Consider the following 17,635-nt stretch of genomic DNA (forward strand, 5'->3'; position numbering starts at 1 on the left):
TGCTGATTATCAAGTTTCTTCCTGCTTTAATCCAGCCTCCATTCAGCTTCTAAAAACTTGATATCAGAGTCAGAGGTGTGGGGTGAGGAATGTCCTTATTGACTATCTAATACTTATGGCTAAGGAAACTTCCTGTTATTTCAGTGATTCTTGAGAGTGTGGTTGGAGACTACTTGGGGATCCCAGAGACCCTTTTAGGTGGTATACAAAGTTAAAATTATTTTTATGATGTTTTAATTTCTAATATGGTAAATATCACATGGGTTTAGCCCATGTAAACAAAATGTAAACAATGTAAATGTAAATGTAAACAATGTAAACAAAAATTCTTTGAGAAGGTTCCTCAATAATTTTTAAGAGACTACAGGAGTCTCCAGACCAAAATGTTTGAGAAGCTTTTTATGTTAGATATGCAAGTGTTTCCTTAAATAATGATGCTGCTAATGATAATGAGGATGAAGATGATGATAACTAACATTTATATAACGGCTACTGTGAGTCAGAAATTTTACCGATGTGTGATCCTCATAACAATCATAGGGAGTTATTATCCCCATTTTATAGATAAGGGAAATGTGACAAACAGAAGTTAAGTAACTTGTGGAGGGTGAATGTCTGAGGGTGGATTGGAGCTCAGGAAGAAGCCTTCCTCTGGGCCCAGCCCAGCCCAGCCCTTTGGCTCCTGAGATAGCCAACTGCTCCAAAGCTGGCTCTGTTCACTGGCCTGAATCAGATCTGGCCTGCAACAAGGGTCCACTGCTTAGAGGTGATAGTTGAAGTTCAAGAAAATGAGATTGCCAATGAGAGGTGTGGAGAGTTCAGTGACTGATCTTTGGCAGAAAACTACAAGTTAAGGAGTAAGAGAGTGAAATAGACAAGACCCAGGAAAATACTGTTTCTGAAGCAGGGAAGCACATCTGGAGGGGAGGGGCTGAAATATTTGAGAGAGCCTCCAAAGATGAGGACTGATAGTAGATGGATAGATAGGAAGTTAAGGAAAAAAATTTTTTAAAATAATTGAAGAGACATGGCTATATGTCTAGGCTGATGTGAAATAGCCATTTGAAAGGAAGAGATTAAAGATTCTGGAAAGGGTGAGTAATTGCTAGATCCTAGGAGAGGATTAGATCAAAAGCATAATTAAATTGTAGCATATATTTAGAGCTAGCAGTGATCTTTGAAGTTATCTAGTCCAAAGACTTTATTATACAGAGGAGTAAAGTGAGGCTTGCTCAGATATAAGCAGTAAGGAGAGAAAGATCCCCAATTGTTTTCGAAAAATTTGTTTTTTATATGCATTTATAATCTGCCTGTCCCAGCTCCACCCTCAATTGAACATCAACAGCAGCAACAATTCTCCCCTCTCCAAAGATAAAACTCTTATTATGAATATACATAGTCTAGCAAAACAAATTCTTACATTGGCAGTGATATGTTTCCTCTTAAGTGTTCTCTTTTGGAATCACATGGCTTATTACTACATTGTTCTGAGTGCTAAAATCTTTCAAAGTTATCTTGTATAATATTATTGTAAAATTTGTTCTTATTCTGCTCACTTAACTCTGTATCAGTTCATAAAGGCCTTACAATTTTCTCTGAAACTGTTCTTTTCATCATTTTTTATGGCACAATAATATTCCACTATATCCCTAGTTTGTTTGGCCATTCCCCAGAGCTGAAATTTGGGTATAAATTGCTTCCATCTTTTAAATTCTGGGTCTCTTGTTATTACCTGTCCTTTTCTGAGATAGGTGAGGTAAAAATTGTATTGATTCTCCATTGTTTTGAGGAATAAAAGGAAGATGAGATGTATCCTAGTGTAGAAAAAATTGAATCAACAAACAGACATTAAGTCCTTACACTGTGCCTGCCTCTGCTAAGTGCTGGAGTTTCTACTCTTAAGGAGCTTATATATGAATGAGGGTGTGTCTGCAGAGGAGACAACATACAAATAATAAATAGATCCATATGAAATACAGATAGTCAAAAGACAGTGTCCTAGGTTCAGTGTCTCAGATCTTAGCATTCATCTCACACAGCTAAGCAGATGCCAAATCTTATCATTTCTGCCTTCACTTCTCTTCAGTCACCTCCACTGCCCTTGTTCAGGCCTTCATCATCTTTAGTCTAGACTACCTAGTATCATGGTTGTCTCTTAAAAGTTTAGAGAGCTTCCTGCTGGTATAGACGAAAAGTCTAATGACTTACCCATCGAGACTCTAGTTGGTTTGTGGTACAGCTATGGGTAGTAGGAAACAGGATTCCTGTCCTTTGCCTTAGCAGTGTACAATTTGCTTTTGTGTTAATATTAGTCAAATCTTTCAGTGATTTTTTTCTTAACCTCATTTATCTCTGCTGGACCTCTATTCTCAGTTCAAGTGTTTCCTTGTATACTTTATGTGTAATGCTACTAGTTACCCTTAAAAAAAAATCAGCAGTTGCCGTATTCTAGTTGTGAGTTCTTCCTTACTAGGTCTTAGTGATATAGAGTCACTGAATCCGGAAATATTTAAGAAGCACACTAGTCTATCCTGTACCTATTGAGGCTTCTTCTATAATTTATTTCTGACGAATTTTTTTTTAAATTTAAGGTTTTGTTAACCAAAGTTTCCCTATCAATATTCAGAAATGTGAAGTTTGAAGTGTTTTTGACATGACTCCTAGTTATTTTTCACTACTCGGGGCTCCTTAACTTCTCAGTGCTTCAGGTTTCTTATGTATAAAATGTGATTGACTAATATTAAGCATGGATGGCCCTGTCACACAGGGCTGCTTTGATAGCACAAAGGTAAAAAATGGCAAAGGCTTCCTTATGAGGCTGTTCAGACAAATGACAAAAGAAAGGGGAAGGTGATATTAGAGACTTATTTTAATTTGGATTTTTCTTTCAATGATTCTGAAAATCTTCAGTTGATTATTTGATTATATTTTGGGGAGATTATTTTTTCCATAGGAAATAGCTCTTAATAGATTTATGTCAATTCTATCTAGATTTTTTGATTTTTGACTTTTTTCAGAGATAACCAAGTAGAATTTTTCTCATTTATTATCATCTGAATCTAGATACATTGATTTTATTTGTACAAGAGGTTTTTAATTTTATATAACTGAGATTACATCTTTTTTGTATTTTATGATCTCTTCTACACTGTTTAGTTACAAATTCTCTCCCTGTGTATAATTAAGAAAATATGAACTTCTCTTCTAGATTATTGGTGGTATGACTTATATTTGAATTTATTGTGGTATTGTAATGCCAGAGAAACTGAGGCAGGAGAGAGATTAGAGAGTTTTTAATATTTTATTAATGGGAGAGTAAGATTAACTGGACAGGACTCTCATCTCAGATTATCCAGTCAGACAGAGATAAGTGTACTGGGACCAAGGAATCCATATTGGTCCCAGGGCTGGAGGACCCAAAGAATCCAGCGTCCAGCATACAGCTGCCAGACGCCATTCTCCAGCAATGAATGGAGGAACAACAACTTCTTAAATACATTTTTGGAGACAAAGAAGAGACAGGGAGGGAAAGTTTTTTTTATCAGGGAGGGGAAGCCATAAAACCTAAAAATTCCAGAGACAAAGAAGTAAAGATATCATGGGTTGGTCTTGGAATATTCTAAAGGAATATTGTAAATCCATAAAAGAATCAGGAGATCTACTCTTTTATCTTGCTAATTCATAACCCAAGAGCGAACAATCCTTAGTTTTACTGGGTCAGAGACAGAACAGTTAAGGTAACTGAGACAGGGAAACTGAGTCAGGACAGTTAAAGAAAACTGTGGCATAACAGTATAAAGTATAAGATGATTATTGAAAACCAATTTTCAGCAGATTGCATTCTAGTTTCATGAGCAGTTTGGTTTGTTTTTTAAACTGGGAATCTTGATGTTATTATTGCAGAATTATTCTCTTTTGGAGATTTTTCTTGACATTCGTGACAAGAATGTACTTCATATTATTTCTTCATTGTATTTTTCTTGCATCTTTCTTTAGTTTTTCACTTGGTTTTTCTTTGTTTTCTGCTATTGTTTTTGGTGAGATAGGGAATATTATTATTCTTGGTGCTCTTGGTCTCAGGGTCTTGAACTACCAGTGTATGAGAGGAGGTGGTGTGGTCTGATTTGCCTGGCATATGTAACCTACAGTATCTGTCCCTCAAATTGACTTGTTTCTTCAAGTAGACTATATTATCTGTTCTGTAGGTGGCAGTTGATATAGATAATGGTAGGCCTAAATAGATTTCTTTTTAATGAGGATTGTTCCTCTTTATCATGGTATAAAGGGCTGGATTGGGAGCAGGGCCAGTAGTTTTAAGGGGAACTGCTGTTTTCCTTATTTTTATACTAACTTGCCTAGTAGTGAAATTTTGTTGATTGTTGATGTTGGTGGTAATGGGGATGGCAGACTCCCTTTCCACATAAATGAAGCTATGATGGTACTGGCTTTTTTCTTTTTCTTTTTCTTTTTTTTTTTTTTTAATAATTATAACTTTTTATTGACAGAACCCATGCCTGGATAATTTTTGACAACATTATCCCTTGCACTCACTTCTGTTCCGTCTTTTCCCCTTCCTCCCTCCACCCCCTCTCCCAGATGGCAAGCAGTCCTATACATGTTAAATATGTCACAGTATTTCCTAGATATAATATTTGTGTGCAGAACCAAAGAGTTCTATGATATAATAAAAGTGATAGAGTGTCTCAGAATGCTAGACCAGATTCAAGAAGACCTGATTTCAAATCCTATCAGACCTATCTCAATTATCTTATCAGTAAAATGGTGCTTACCGCATAGGATTGTTGTAAGTTTCAAATGAGATAACATATAAAAAGCTCTTGGCAAACCTTAAAAGTGCTATTTAAATACTAAATTGAACATAGCATTTCAGCTGCTTTTTAGTGTTGTTGACATTATAGACATTGGGCATGCTGTACACTTAGTTTTGTTTTATTCATTTTGCATCAGTTCATTTAAATCTTCCTACAGTAAATAATCGGAAGATTTCTCTGTTTCATGTTTTGAAACATAAGTTGATACATTAGCTCTATCTTCATGGTGTCCCACTGATTGGTGTCCTTCGTTCTCAAAGGAGAACCAAAATGATATCACTATGTTGGAGTCAAGGTACAGGGTGTCCGACTGTGGTCAATCAGACCAATATGAATTCATAAAGAAAGTTCTACCATAGGCCAGGCACAAGTAGTCTTCATGGTGATCCCCTATGATTACATCATCCTCTAAGATAAGATAATCAAATTGTTTCTTGTTATCCTCAGGCATGTGAAGAATTCACCTTCATCAACTGCTTTGTCTTTCTGAAGAGAACCTCAAGGTTTTCTGTTTATTTCCCTGAAATATAGAATATATATGGAATTATAGATCTTAGAGCTGAAGGGACATTAGAGACTATTGATTTTAACCCCTCATTTTATAGATGGAAAATTGGGCCCCAGGGCATCATCTTAGTCATTTGCCATTAGTAACCAATAAGTGTTTAGGTAGATTTTAAACTGAGATCTTTTAGATTTCAGGTTGTGCTTTGAACAGAGATCTTCCATTTGTCTTATCAGTAGTTAAATGGTTTATTAGATGGTCTTAAAAAATGGATTCTTAGCATCTTTTCTTCTTCTGCTGCTGCTGCTACTCTGTTATTCTGAATATAATTTTAGAATTTTACTGAGACTACAGAAGATTGAGGACATTTTATGTCTTTGTAAAAGGGCTTAAATCAGGGCATTGGTATCAGCAGACACAACTTGGAGAAACAGGTGAAGACATTTATTCAAACAGTTATTCTGAAATCTACTTTCTTAGAAATGTTGTCTTAGCTTGTTTTTAGGTCATTTGTGGCATGAAATGTATTTATAGCTTCAGTATCATTTCATAACTGATAAAATGCTTGCCTTTCCAATGAATTGAATGCTGATACATTCTTCTTCCAATAAATTTTTTTTGCCCTTCAGAAAATTGTCTTCAAGATTGATAATTCTTAAATACTGATCTATGTCAATCCCTTCTCCCTTAAAAAATTTAGTGATTCCCTAAAGGGGAGTCTTCTCTAAAGAGTCTAGGTCTAAGATAAAATAGAAACTTTTCAACCTTTGGTTTAAAGCTCTTCATATTTTGGCTTCTACTAAACTATTCCAATGTTATTTCATAGTATTCCCTTCTTAAATATGTATTTTAATGAAGCTAACCTTTTTGTATTTCATATTGGTCATTATATCTTGTAGCTATCTCTTTTTCTTGGTACAAGTTTTGTCTCACTTGACCCCCTTGACACTTTATTTCTAAAAAAGTTTTAAATACCTCTTGATTATTGTGTGTCCACTTTTTTCACTTATGGTTAAAGTCATATTTGCAGAGTAGGTCATTTTTGAGCCCCATTGGTCTTTGAAAAAAATTACTTCCTTTCTATGTTTTCTGGTAGGTACAGAAAAGTCTTCTATTTTTGAATGGCCTTTCCTTTTGGATTTGAAGATCTTTCTCCTGATCACTTGTAGAATATGTTGCTTCTGAATTGATTTGTTAAATTTAACTGTCCCTTACTTTGGATTTACAGTTTTGACTTTTTTCTTTTCTGGGTGTGATCTGAGAATTCTTTCAATTGGTTTTTATTTTCTTATGTTCAGAAGTTCTGGGAAAATTCTTATTTTCTTCATTCTGATATTAAGATTTTTTTGTCTTGTTAGGTTCTTCTGAGAGACCTATGATACCTAGTTGTCTCTTTGCATTGTGACTTTGAAATCATATGTTTTTCTTGCATAGAGAGTATATTTTCATTTAATTTTTTGTTTGTATTAAGGCTATTTTTAGTTTGGATTTATTTTCTTCTAGATTGTCCTTCACTTCTATATATTTGTATTCCCAATCTGTTCACTCTTGTTTCAGTAGTGAGATTTGCCTTTGCAAATTCCATCTTTTTTACTGTGCCCATTATTATTTTTTTTTCTTTCAGCTATTCCTTCACAAGTGGGTGTAGCAAGGGGGATATAGGGGTGTTGAAAGAGATTAATCCCTCCTAAAGGGGAGGAGAAAGACAAAAGAAAGGGAGTGGGATGGCACAAGCTGCATTCTTTTCCCTTGGGAACTGCTAGACTATGAAGATATGATGGTTTCCTTATCCACAAGGGTCCCAGATGCAGTTTATCAGTTTGTTATAGAGTGTGCCTGTCTTGTGTCTGGTTTGACCCCCAAGGACATGCTGTGAGAGCCTAACAACCAATTATGTCAGAGGTGGGTGTAGGGAGGGAATTTCAATTAGAATTTGTTCAGAGCCTTCTGCATACCTCAGTTTCAGTGTGTCTAGAAAATGTGGTAACTCCAGAAGACAAGCTAAGTTGGTATCAGGATAACATTACCCTTGGACTTCCAAAGATTTAGGTAATGCTTTGTTCTGAAAAGGATGCAGAGATCTGATTGTTGAAGTAGCTTCAACATGGAACACTGATTCCCCTAAAGGATATTGAGATCTTAAAGGCTGCTTTTCCTGCTTTCTACCTCCCTCCCTCAAATGCCCCCCTCCCCCCCACTCTTCTCCAGTACACCCTCCTAAATCCAAACAACCCATAAGTATACATTATGGAGATGCTGCCCTTTGATAGATTTTGCTTTTGCAGGGATGGTGATGTTTCTCTTTAGGTTCTTTGAGCTTTATTCATATAAGATGGATTGTTCTTCCTCTTTTTCCTTGGCCTTTCTCTCTTTCCCCAACCTTCTCATGTTTTATAAGCTAGTCTGTTTTACTTCTAGCTTTAAAAGGAAAATAGATATTTTTCCCCCCAATTAACAAAATGTATTCTCTCTTCCACTTATCTTTCCTTTTAGTTGAAGGAAAAAAAAAAAAAAAACCATGTATATTTGTTACAAATATACATGGTCTAGCAAAACAAATACTTGCATTGACCATGTCCAAAAACTCGTGTCTCTTTCTGTATCTTTAGACTTGCCATACAAAGTTTCCTCTCTGATGGGCTGCTATTGAAAACAACAGTAATTCTGAACCTTAAAAAGCTTTTTCTGGTAAGAAAAACAGCAAAGTTCGAGTGAAAGAACTAAACCATATATTCCAGGGTTGACTCGGCTGTTAAATTGTGTGACCTTCAGCAAGTATTCTTCTCATATATAAGAAATAATCTAGATCTTTTTCATCCCTCCCAAAGGTACAGTTCTTGATGTCTTCTGCCCCCTGTCAGCCTCAATATTGAATCACTCAATTCTGAGCTTCTGGCCCAAATGGTGTCTGCTACTTGTTGCACATTTCTTAGCTTTTTTTGTGTGTGTGTGTGTGTGTGTGTGTGTGAAAAGATTGACTTTTAAAAATATATTTGACAGTGCCTTCTTTCCTTCTTATAAGAGATATGTGTTTTTATTCCTTCAGTTTTTTCTTTGATTTTGAGCTGGCCAGATACCTTAGAAATCAAGGCATGATGATGAAACTAAATGTATGTTAGTTAAAGGAGGGGAATGATTTCCAAAAGTAAGGAGCAGAATCTAGATCTAGACTTCTAACTCCAGTTCATAAAATTAGCACTTTTTCCCTTATTCAAGGATGTTCAAGGATTAGTTTTTTGGTTGTTTTTTTTTCCTCTTTCCCTTAATGGATAAAGAGCCTGCTGAAGATAATTTTATTAGAAATAAAACCTTTCAGTATGACTAAAAATATTCATTGGAGTGAGATAAGTTTGGTGGAACACATATACCAATATAAGTAGCTATGTTTCTTAAATATTTTAAATGTTTTTGATCTTTTTTCTTTATATTAATCATTTGTGAACATATCTCTTTACTGTCTATTCCAGATTGAACCTTTCCTTTTAACAAACAATCTAGTGCAGTGATAACATCTGGAAATATATAAATGTTCTGTACAAGTTATACTCCCCCACCTTTTGGTCATAAGGAAATAAGTGGTGCAAGAGATAAAATGTTGGGCCTAAAGTCAGAAGGTGGTCTTTGTGAGTTCAAACCTCAGATATTTGTTAGCTGTGTGATCCTGGACAGATCATTTAACCTCAGTTTTTTTGTAAAATGAGCTGAAGAAGGAAATGACAAAGCATTTCAGTATCTGTGAAGAAAACTCCAAATGTTTCCATGAAGACTAAACAACTAACCAACAACAACATTTACCAGGGGCTGGGATATGGCACGGTGGATAGAATGCTGGGCCTGGAGTCAGGAAGACCTGACTTGAGATTCAGCCTCAGATACTTAACTAGCCAGCTGTGTGACCTTGAGCAAGTAATTTTACTCTATTTGCCTCAGTCTCCTCATCTATAAAATGAACTGGAGAAGGAAATGGCAAACCACTTCAGAATCTTTGCCAAGAAAATCCCAAATGGGGTCACAGAGACACAACTGAAAAAAATGAGTGAACAGGTTCATTATCTATTTTCTGTGATCTTTAGAGATTTTTCATTTACTTGGCACTCAGTTTTATGATCTTTTCGTTTACATTGTCACTTTTTATATTCTTCTGATTTCATTGTACATCAGTCAGTTCAGAGAAGTCTTGCCATGGTTATCTGAATTTTTCATATCTGTCATTTTTTTGGAAATTAAATTATATGTTTATTTTTTGATGAATAAGCATTGATTTTCTCTCCTTCCCATTTCTCTTGAAGTATCCCTGTTGTTAGGCCTAGCTTGAATTCTGATTGGGGGCCTGGTGACAATTGCTCTGAAGTTGTTACTTCTGTGTTTTCCTTGGGCCTATTTCCTCATATTCTCCTAGTTTTAAAATTAAGGAGGAAGAACTAAAGTTTAGCGACATCTGTAGCTTTTGTTATTGTTCTTTCTCCGGGAAGAAATGAAGCTATTGAAAGGGAAAAATGTTTAGGACATAAGAGAATCGAGAAAAAAAGTGTTTTCCAAGGCAGCCACAGTACTTGCACATACTGCCTTCTTTTCTCCCTGCCATTAAAAAAAAATTTTTTTTAAGGTAAGCATTTGTTTTTGTCTCCTATCTCAATTTTTTTATTTAATTTTTTTAGACATGTATTTTTTTTCCTCTTTTCTACCCTTCCCCCCTTACAATAGGATGGGGAAGAGAAAATAAAACATCTATGATATGTACTTAATTAAATAAAACAAATTCCCACATTAGCTATACCCCAAAAATGTATTTCATCTTGAAGTGTCTATGACCTCTGCAATTGTGAATAGTTATTGTGTTGTTTATAGTTCTTAAGTTTTTCCAGAGTTGTTTTTTTTTAATAATGCTATTGTTGTTGTTTAATTTGTTTTCTTAGTTCTAATCACTTCTCTGTCAGTTCATATAATTTTCCCCAGATTTTCTGAAACTATTTCTTGTATCATTTAAAAGAACTTGTTAGTAGTTCTTTTCATTCACATAGAATTTTTTCAGCAGTCCCTAATTGATGGGGAGCCCTTTCGTTTCTGCTTCTTTGCTACTTCAAAAATAGTACCATAAACATTTTTGTACCTATGTGTAATTTCTTTCTCTCTTTTTTTTAATCCCTTTGGGCCATAGGCCTAGTAGTAGTAGTAGTAGTAGTAGTAGTAGTAGTAGTAGTAGTACTAGTAGTAGTAGTAGTAGTAGTAGTAGCAGCAGCAGCAGCATGTTAATTTAAAGGGCAGCATAGGTTAGTTACTTTGGAGACAGGGTTTGAAACTGCTTTCCAGAATGACTGGACCATGGATGTTGAGGTAATTTCAGGAAATCCAGATAAAAATGTCTTAAAGTGGTTAAAAATATAGGGTTGGAGCTCAGTGGAAATTTTCAGGGAAAATATGGAGACTTGAAGATTATTTGCATTGGAGGAATAAATGAAACTATAGATGAGATGCTAAGGGAAAATAAAGGATGACAATAATAATAACAGTAATTACTGCTAGCATTTATATACTACTTTGAAGTTTACAAAGCATTTTACTTGTGTTTTCTGATGTGATTGGTTGTTGTTGTTAATTGTTGTGTCTTAATTCTTCATGACATCATGGACTCTAGTACAGTCTGTCTGAGTTCATCATGTTTGTGGTTTCCACGACACTATCCATCTCATCTTCTCTCCTTTTAGTCTTTCCCAACATCAGTTTTTTCCAGTGAGTCCGTGTTCTCATTATGTAGGCAAAGTAAGATTCAGCTGAATGAAAATTTGTTCTCAAATAATCCAAAAAGTGATTCTGCACATCTGCATCACCAGGTGGTCAATAACAAAAATCAGCCAAAGGTGTAGAAACTCTATATGGCCATTTTAAAAAAAGCTGGAGCTGACTGTGGCTTAGATCATGATTTTCTTACTGCAAATTTGGACTTAAATTGAAGATTGTAGGGAACATTGTATAACCTAAATAACTGACGTCATGAATGTGTGTAATGCCGGAGAAACTGAGGCAGGAGAGAGATTAGAGAGGTTTTAATATTTTATTAATGGGAGAGTAAGATTGACTGGACAGGACTCTCGTCTCAGATTATCCAGTCAGACAGAGATAAGTATACTGGGACCAAGGAATCCATATTGGTCCCAGGGCTGGAGGACCCAAAGAATCCAGCGTCCAGCATACAGCTGCCAGATGCCATTCTCCAGCAATGAATGGAAGAACAACAACTTCTTAAATACCTTTTTGGAGACAAAGAAGAGAAAGGGAGGGAAGGTTTTTTTATCAGGGAGGGGAAGCCATAAAACCTAAAAATTCCAGAGACAAAGAAGTAAAGGTATCATGGGTTGATCCTGGAACATTCTAAAGGAATATTGTAAATCCCTAAAAGAGTCAGGAGAGCTACTCTTTTATCTTGCTAATTTATAACCCAAGAGCGAACAATCCTTAGTTTTACTGGGTCAGAGACAGAACAGTTAAGGTAACTGAGACAGGGAAACTGAGTCAGGACAGTTAAAGAAAACTGTGGCATAACATTCCACACTCTTTCTCCTAAATATTCAAACCTTTGAATCTTAGCACCTTCCTCTAGATACCCAGGAGGTCTTTGACCCACCTTATGTAAAGCAAATGAGCCAAAAATAAAACTAGGAAAAATGTAAGGACTCATATGGCAAGAGCAAGTCTCTCCCTGATAACCCCAGAGTTAAACAGCTGTACAAAGGCTCCCTTGTTGCAAGCATGTCAGGCCCTCTACAGTTCTGGAGCACCATCTCAGCCAGAGAATCCAGTTTGAGATGGACAGTTAGGTCTGTGGTCATTTGTGCACTTAACTCAGTCTCTGCTTACAAAGCAGCAGGGTCCAAAGCCCATTCAGAGAGGCAGCCCTCTCCATGGGGGAAGGATGAGGCTTGTAGTAGCCCCACCCGTCCCCACCCAGAGAAACAGGACTGCTATTAGAATACAGATTTCTGAGCAGATTATGCACAGTTAGACCATCAAGGCAGGCAAACTCCAAACTTTTTAGGTGCCTCAAGCCAAACTTCAAGGTCCTTTGAAATGCTGAAATACTTAATGAACTGGGGTTACAGGAATGGAAAAACAGATCAGAGACTGCCAGTGTCACGACAGGTGTCTGATGTCTAAAACTTTTCTAAAAAATAATCTCAAAAACTGAGTCTGCCAGGGAAATTTTAACAAAATAAGGGAGTCTAAAACTAAAGCATCCAAATTCAATCTCAACTAAGTGAGATCGGGTGTGGGGCAGAGATGCCTAAGGCAAAGTGAATAGGAAGCTAGGGGTTCCCATTCTTTCAGGTATTTTGAAAAAAAATATATCAGTTTTTTTTTTCAAATCATATTTTTTTTCAAAATAAATATATCAGTTTCCCCAATGTTCTATCTCTACCTCCCTTTTTTTTTTCTCACGGAAAGGAATTATCAAATGACCATTCCCCATATAAATCCCAAGAGCAAATCAAAATCCCTATACATAACAGACTAATACAGTAGCATTTCCTAAAAAGGTCTAAAAACATATCAGCAATAATTACACAGTTTTAACAAATCCATATCAAATCTTAAAACACATAGAAATAGATAATCCAGGCAAGGTTTAACAGTCAGTCATCAACCATTCACCATTCCCAAAGTCCCTCATATCAGTTCAAAGTACACTCGATGCAGGGTCAAGTCCATGGTCTCATTTTAAAACTGCTGCTTCAGGCTGTGAAATGATAGAAGGCTCTCATTCCTTGTAGAGTGGTGTGTCATGCTGGCAATCAAAGCTGATCAAAGCTGATCCAGGTTCCACAAGCAAGTCAATATCTGTAATTTGACCAAAATCTAGAACAAAAACACAAATCTAACACACAAAGATTAGATCAGTCTCAGATAGACTCAGTTCACCAGACTGTTGCAAAATACGAGGAGGCCAAAATGGATTGGCCAGCAGTTTCCTATGTGACGAGACGAGTTTGCTTTACAGGCCAAGCAAACAGCTGCAGTCTTACAGACCCCTGTTAATTGTCCACTTATGTAGAAACCTTAAAGGAACAAAACACAAATATCCAGTAACAGACGGATGACCAGGCGAAATAGTTGCCCAAGCATTTAGGATACAATGATTACATATGACCAGACTGAAAATAGCAAAGCATGACATAATTGAATTGCATTAACAGTTCTATTGACCATTGCTCTGATCAGAGAGAGATCAGTTACAGAAGGAAAAATTCAAGAACATAACTATAACATAACATAAGCAGTTGAGTTTTAACAGCTTATCAATCAATTGTCCAGTAACTGTCAGAGGGTGGAGCTTTAAAACTCCCAAATAGCATTAGCTAATTAACTCTAAGCCCAAAAACGCCAATAGATGTCATTAATCAAATTTCTGATAAATCTTAAACAATTATTTATCAAATCCTTATAAGTCATAACAGAAAGCAATTTTGTCTCAGTAAGTTCACAACTTAGAACAATTATCATATCTAGGTAGATGTTACATGAGTGAACATTATATACATACAAATCATTTTGCTTTTAAAATACCCAATACATAGAAAAACATCCCAAATTGCATATTGTCCATAACAAACATTTTCAAAAGGACAAAGAAAAACAACTATTATGTTCAGAGGCCCTTTAAATAACCTCAGGATGACCCAATACAATCAATTTAAACTTATACAAAAGACCCAATTCCACATAAAAGAATTCAAGATGGTTTTTTTAACATAGCAATTAAACTAGAAATACTCGGACCAAAGTATGGATCACATTTATGACCATATCTCTTAACCAAGAAAACTTTATTCAATCAATTTAACCCAAAAGTAAGTATGTCCTTAAAAATCAGTTTGCTGAACTGGCCGTAATCAGATAAGAGAAAAAAACAGCAGGAACATACTCAGGGGGGTGAGGGAAGGAGAGGATTCCACATGGCCACCCTTCCTCCAATCCTGACCCCCTAGAAAAAAACTTCCCTCAGGTTCCCCACTCAATTTCCTACATGGGGATCCTTTTCAAGATTTAGCCCATCAGTTTCCCAATATCAGGTTTCTTCCCAAATCCACCCATTTCCAACTTTCTCTTTCCCCCTGACTACATACTTAAACAATCTCCTTAAAGAACTTTCCTTCCCAGATGCTCCTTTGGTAAAGTAGCAGAAGGCCGTGGGGATTGGTGGCTCCTTCCCCCACCTCTTCACCTACTCCCAAAAGTTCACCTTCCTAACACCATGCGAACCTTTAATTTCCCTTACAAATCAGTCCTTTCCTTTAAATGTTAGCATACTGCTGTATATTAACTTTCCAAACTTTCAAATCCCTTTCAATCTATTTTTTCTTTCTTTTTATTTCTTCCTTTCTCCCCCTTTTCTCACAGGCTGCTGCAGTCAGCCAGAGACAGAGAAAGAGAGAGAAAGATTTTTCAAACTTCTTGATATTTTCTAAGCCTGCAACACAGAGGCTGAATCCTTATCTCTTACAAGCTTATTTTAACTTTTAACACAGACACACACAAACAAACATGGAGCTCCAATTTACTATGCACAGTTGCAACGTTGTTTTCCAACCAACAACATAACAGACAAACCACACAGAACATAGAACATATATGACAAACTACACAGTTACAACATTAAGCAAACATATACCCAGAGGATATTCTCCAGCGTCCCAGAAAATACCCGTCTCAGAATTTTTAAACCCGTCGGCATTTATTCTGAGACCACAGGTTGCAACAACAGAACAGACCAGAACCAGAACCAAAACCAGACAGACTTACTCTCCCGAATGCCGAATCAAATGCCGAATCGATTTCGTTGTCCACTGTAGGCCGGACTGAGGCTGAAGAACCGCTTCCTTTTCCTAGGAGGCTCTGGGGTAGCCAGAGTGCTGGTCTTTTCTCAAGGAACAGACCCAGGTGCTGAGCCCCCCTCAGGCCTAGGTGGAGACCGGGAGGTCTCTAATCTCTAATCCAATTCTCAGTTTCTATTATCTCGGTGGGACCTCCAAATTGTAATGCCGGAGAAACTGAGGCAGGAGAGAGATTAGAGAGGTTTTAATATTTTATTAATGGGAGAGTAAGATTGACTGGACAGGACTCTCGTCTCAGATTATCCAGTCAGACAGAGATAAGTATACTGGGACCAAGGAATCCATATTGGTCCCAGGGCTGGAGGACCCAAAGAATCCAGCGTCCAGCATACAGCTGCCAGATGCCATTCTCCAGCAATGAATGGAAGAACAACAACTTCTTAAATACCTTTTTGGAGACAAAGAAGAGAAAGGGAGGGAAGGTTTTTTTATCAGGGAGGGGAAGCCATAAAACCTAAAAATTCCAGAGACAAAGAAGTAAAGGTATCATGGGTTGATCCTGGAACATTCTAAAGGAATATTGTAAATCCCTAAAAGAGTCAGGAGAGCTACTCTTTTATCTTGCTAATTTATAACCCAAGAGCGAACAATCCTTAGTTTTACTGGGTCAGAGACAGAACAGTTAAGGTAACTGAGACAGGGAAACTGAGTCAGGACAGTTAAAGAAAACTGTGGCATAACATGTGAAGTGGATGTAATGAATAGATTTAAAGGTTTAGATCTGGTAGATAGAGTGACTGAAGAACTATGGCCAGAAGTTTGCAATGTTATATAGAAGACAGCAACAAAAAAAAATTCCAAAGAAAAAAGAAGCGTAAGAAAGCAAAATGGCTGACTGATGAGGCTTATAAATAATTGAGGAAAAAAGAAAAGGAAAAGGAAAAAGGGAAGGATGTACCCAAATGAACTTATAATTCCAGAGAATAGCAAGAAGAGATAAGAAGGTTTTATTAAATGAGCAATGCAAAGTAATAGAAGAAATGGAAGAGACAAAAGTTCTCTTCAAGAAAGTTAGAGATATCAAGGGAATGTTTGATGCAAAAATAAGCATGATAAAGGGCAAAAATGGTAGAGAATTAACAGAAGTAGAAGAGATTAGAGGTGTCAAGAATACATATAAGAAAGATTTTGATACCTAATTACTACTATTGATAATTAACAAGAAATCATTCAGGGCAACTTATATACTTAGCACTGTGTTAGCTGCCAGGAATACAAAAAATAAAAATGAAATAGTTCCTATCTTGAGGAAGTTTACATTTATTATATGGTGAAGTAATATGTACATAGAAAATCCAATACAAAAATAGAAATAAAATAATTTCTGAGGGAATGATTTCTGAGGGAATGCAGTGAGTTAGAGGGCTTTTCCTGGAGTCAAGAAGACCTGACTTCAGCTACATATAGGCTGTGTCACCCTGGGTAATTTTAACTAACTTAGCGTCTTTAGGCTAAATTCAAGGCTTTGAATTTAAGAGAATTCTTAATTCTAAGAGAATTCTTAGAGAAAGTACCAGTTTGCTTTGGTAGAATTTCCTTACAAGAAATTCTTCATACCAGGGGTCTCCAAACTTTTTTGATCATATGTTCCTGTTAAAAAAAAATTGAGTATGTACCTCCCAATATATGAAGATTTAATTACATATATTATATAATATTGTATTAATAAGTTAATTTATGAAATTTAGAAAATTTAATGAAATATCAATCCTACAGTCATTTGAGATCCACTGGACTTTTTTTAATAGAGGGGTGATATGATTGTTTCTGTGCTCTAGAAAAATCACTGACAGTTTTGTGGAGGATGGATTATGGAGGGGAGAGATTTGAGGGAAGGAAGCCATTGCTGTAGAGAGAGGTAAAAAAAAAAAAAACCAAAAAACCAAAAAAACCCTCAACTACTGTGGTAGCTTTAAGCATCGAGAAATGAGGGCGTTAGGAAGCATATTATGGAGATAGAAATGGCACCTTTGGTGATTGGTTGGATATATGGATTGAGTGAGAAGGAATAGTCAAGGGGAGCTCTGAAATGATCTGCTTATCCTGCAGGTATCCCTAATGAAAAGGGGTGGGGCTCTTCCTCTTCACTGCCCCAGACATTTCCCAGTGACAGGCAATTGGATGTGAGAGGTGAAGGAGAATGAAGTAGGATAGTGGACAACTTGGAGGTAGCTACACCAGTCTGGATGACTGGAAAAAAAATGGTGAAATAGGGAACTTTAGAAAAGGGGAGTATTTGGGGAGGAAAATGATTTCTATTTGGGGCATGCTGATTTTGAGAAACCTAATGGGATAGCCAGTTGGAGATGGTCAGTTATGTGTTGTAGGTCATGGTGTAGATCTGGAGTTCAGGAGAGACTACTTTCCTGGGGCTAGACCCATAGTAGAACTACCAAGAAAACTGAGGTCAC

At 36.4% G+C, this 17,635-nt stretch overlaps 1 protein-coding gene and 1 long non-coding RNA gene across 2 annotated transcripts in view; both read left to right on the forward strand.

Moving 5' to 3' along the window:
* TBC1D12 (TBC1 domain family member 12) overlaps positions 1 to 17,635 on the forward strand; it is a 129,849-nt gene that overhangs the window by 20,950 nt on the left and 91,264 nt on the right. The window lies entirely within an intron of this gene.
* LOC127551718 (uncharacterized) lies at positions 3,250 to 15,990 on the forward strand. The gene is made up of 2 exons (XR_007951160.1): positions 3,250 to 3,531; positions 15,647 to 15,990. It is a non-coding gene; the product is annotated as an uncharacterized LOC127551718 (long non-coding RNA).

Source organism: Antechinus flavipes, chromosome 2 (assembly GCF_016432865.1).
Source record: "Antechinus flavipes isolate AdamAnt ecotype Samford, QLD, Australia chromosome 2, AdamAnt_v2, whole genome shotgun sequence".
Classification (NCBI taxonomy): domain Eukaryota; kingdom Metazoa; phylum Chordata; class Mammalia; order Dasyuromorphia; family Dasyuridae; genus Antechinus; species Antechinus flavipes.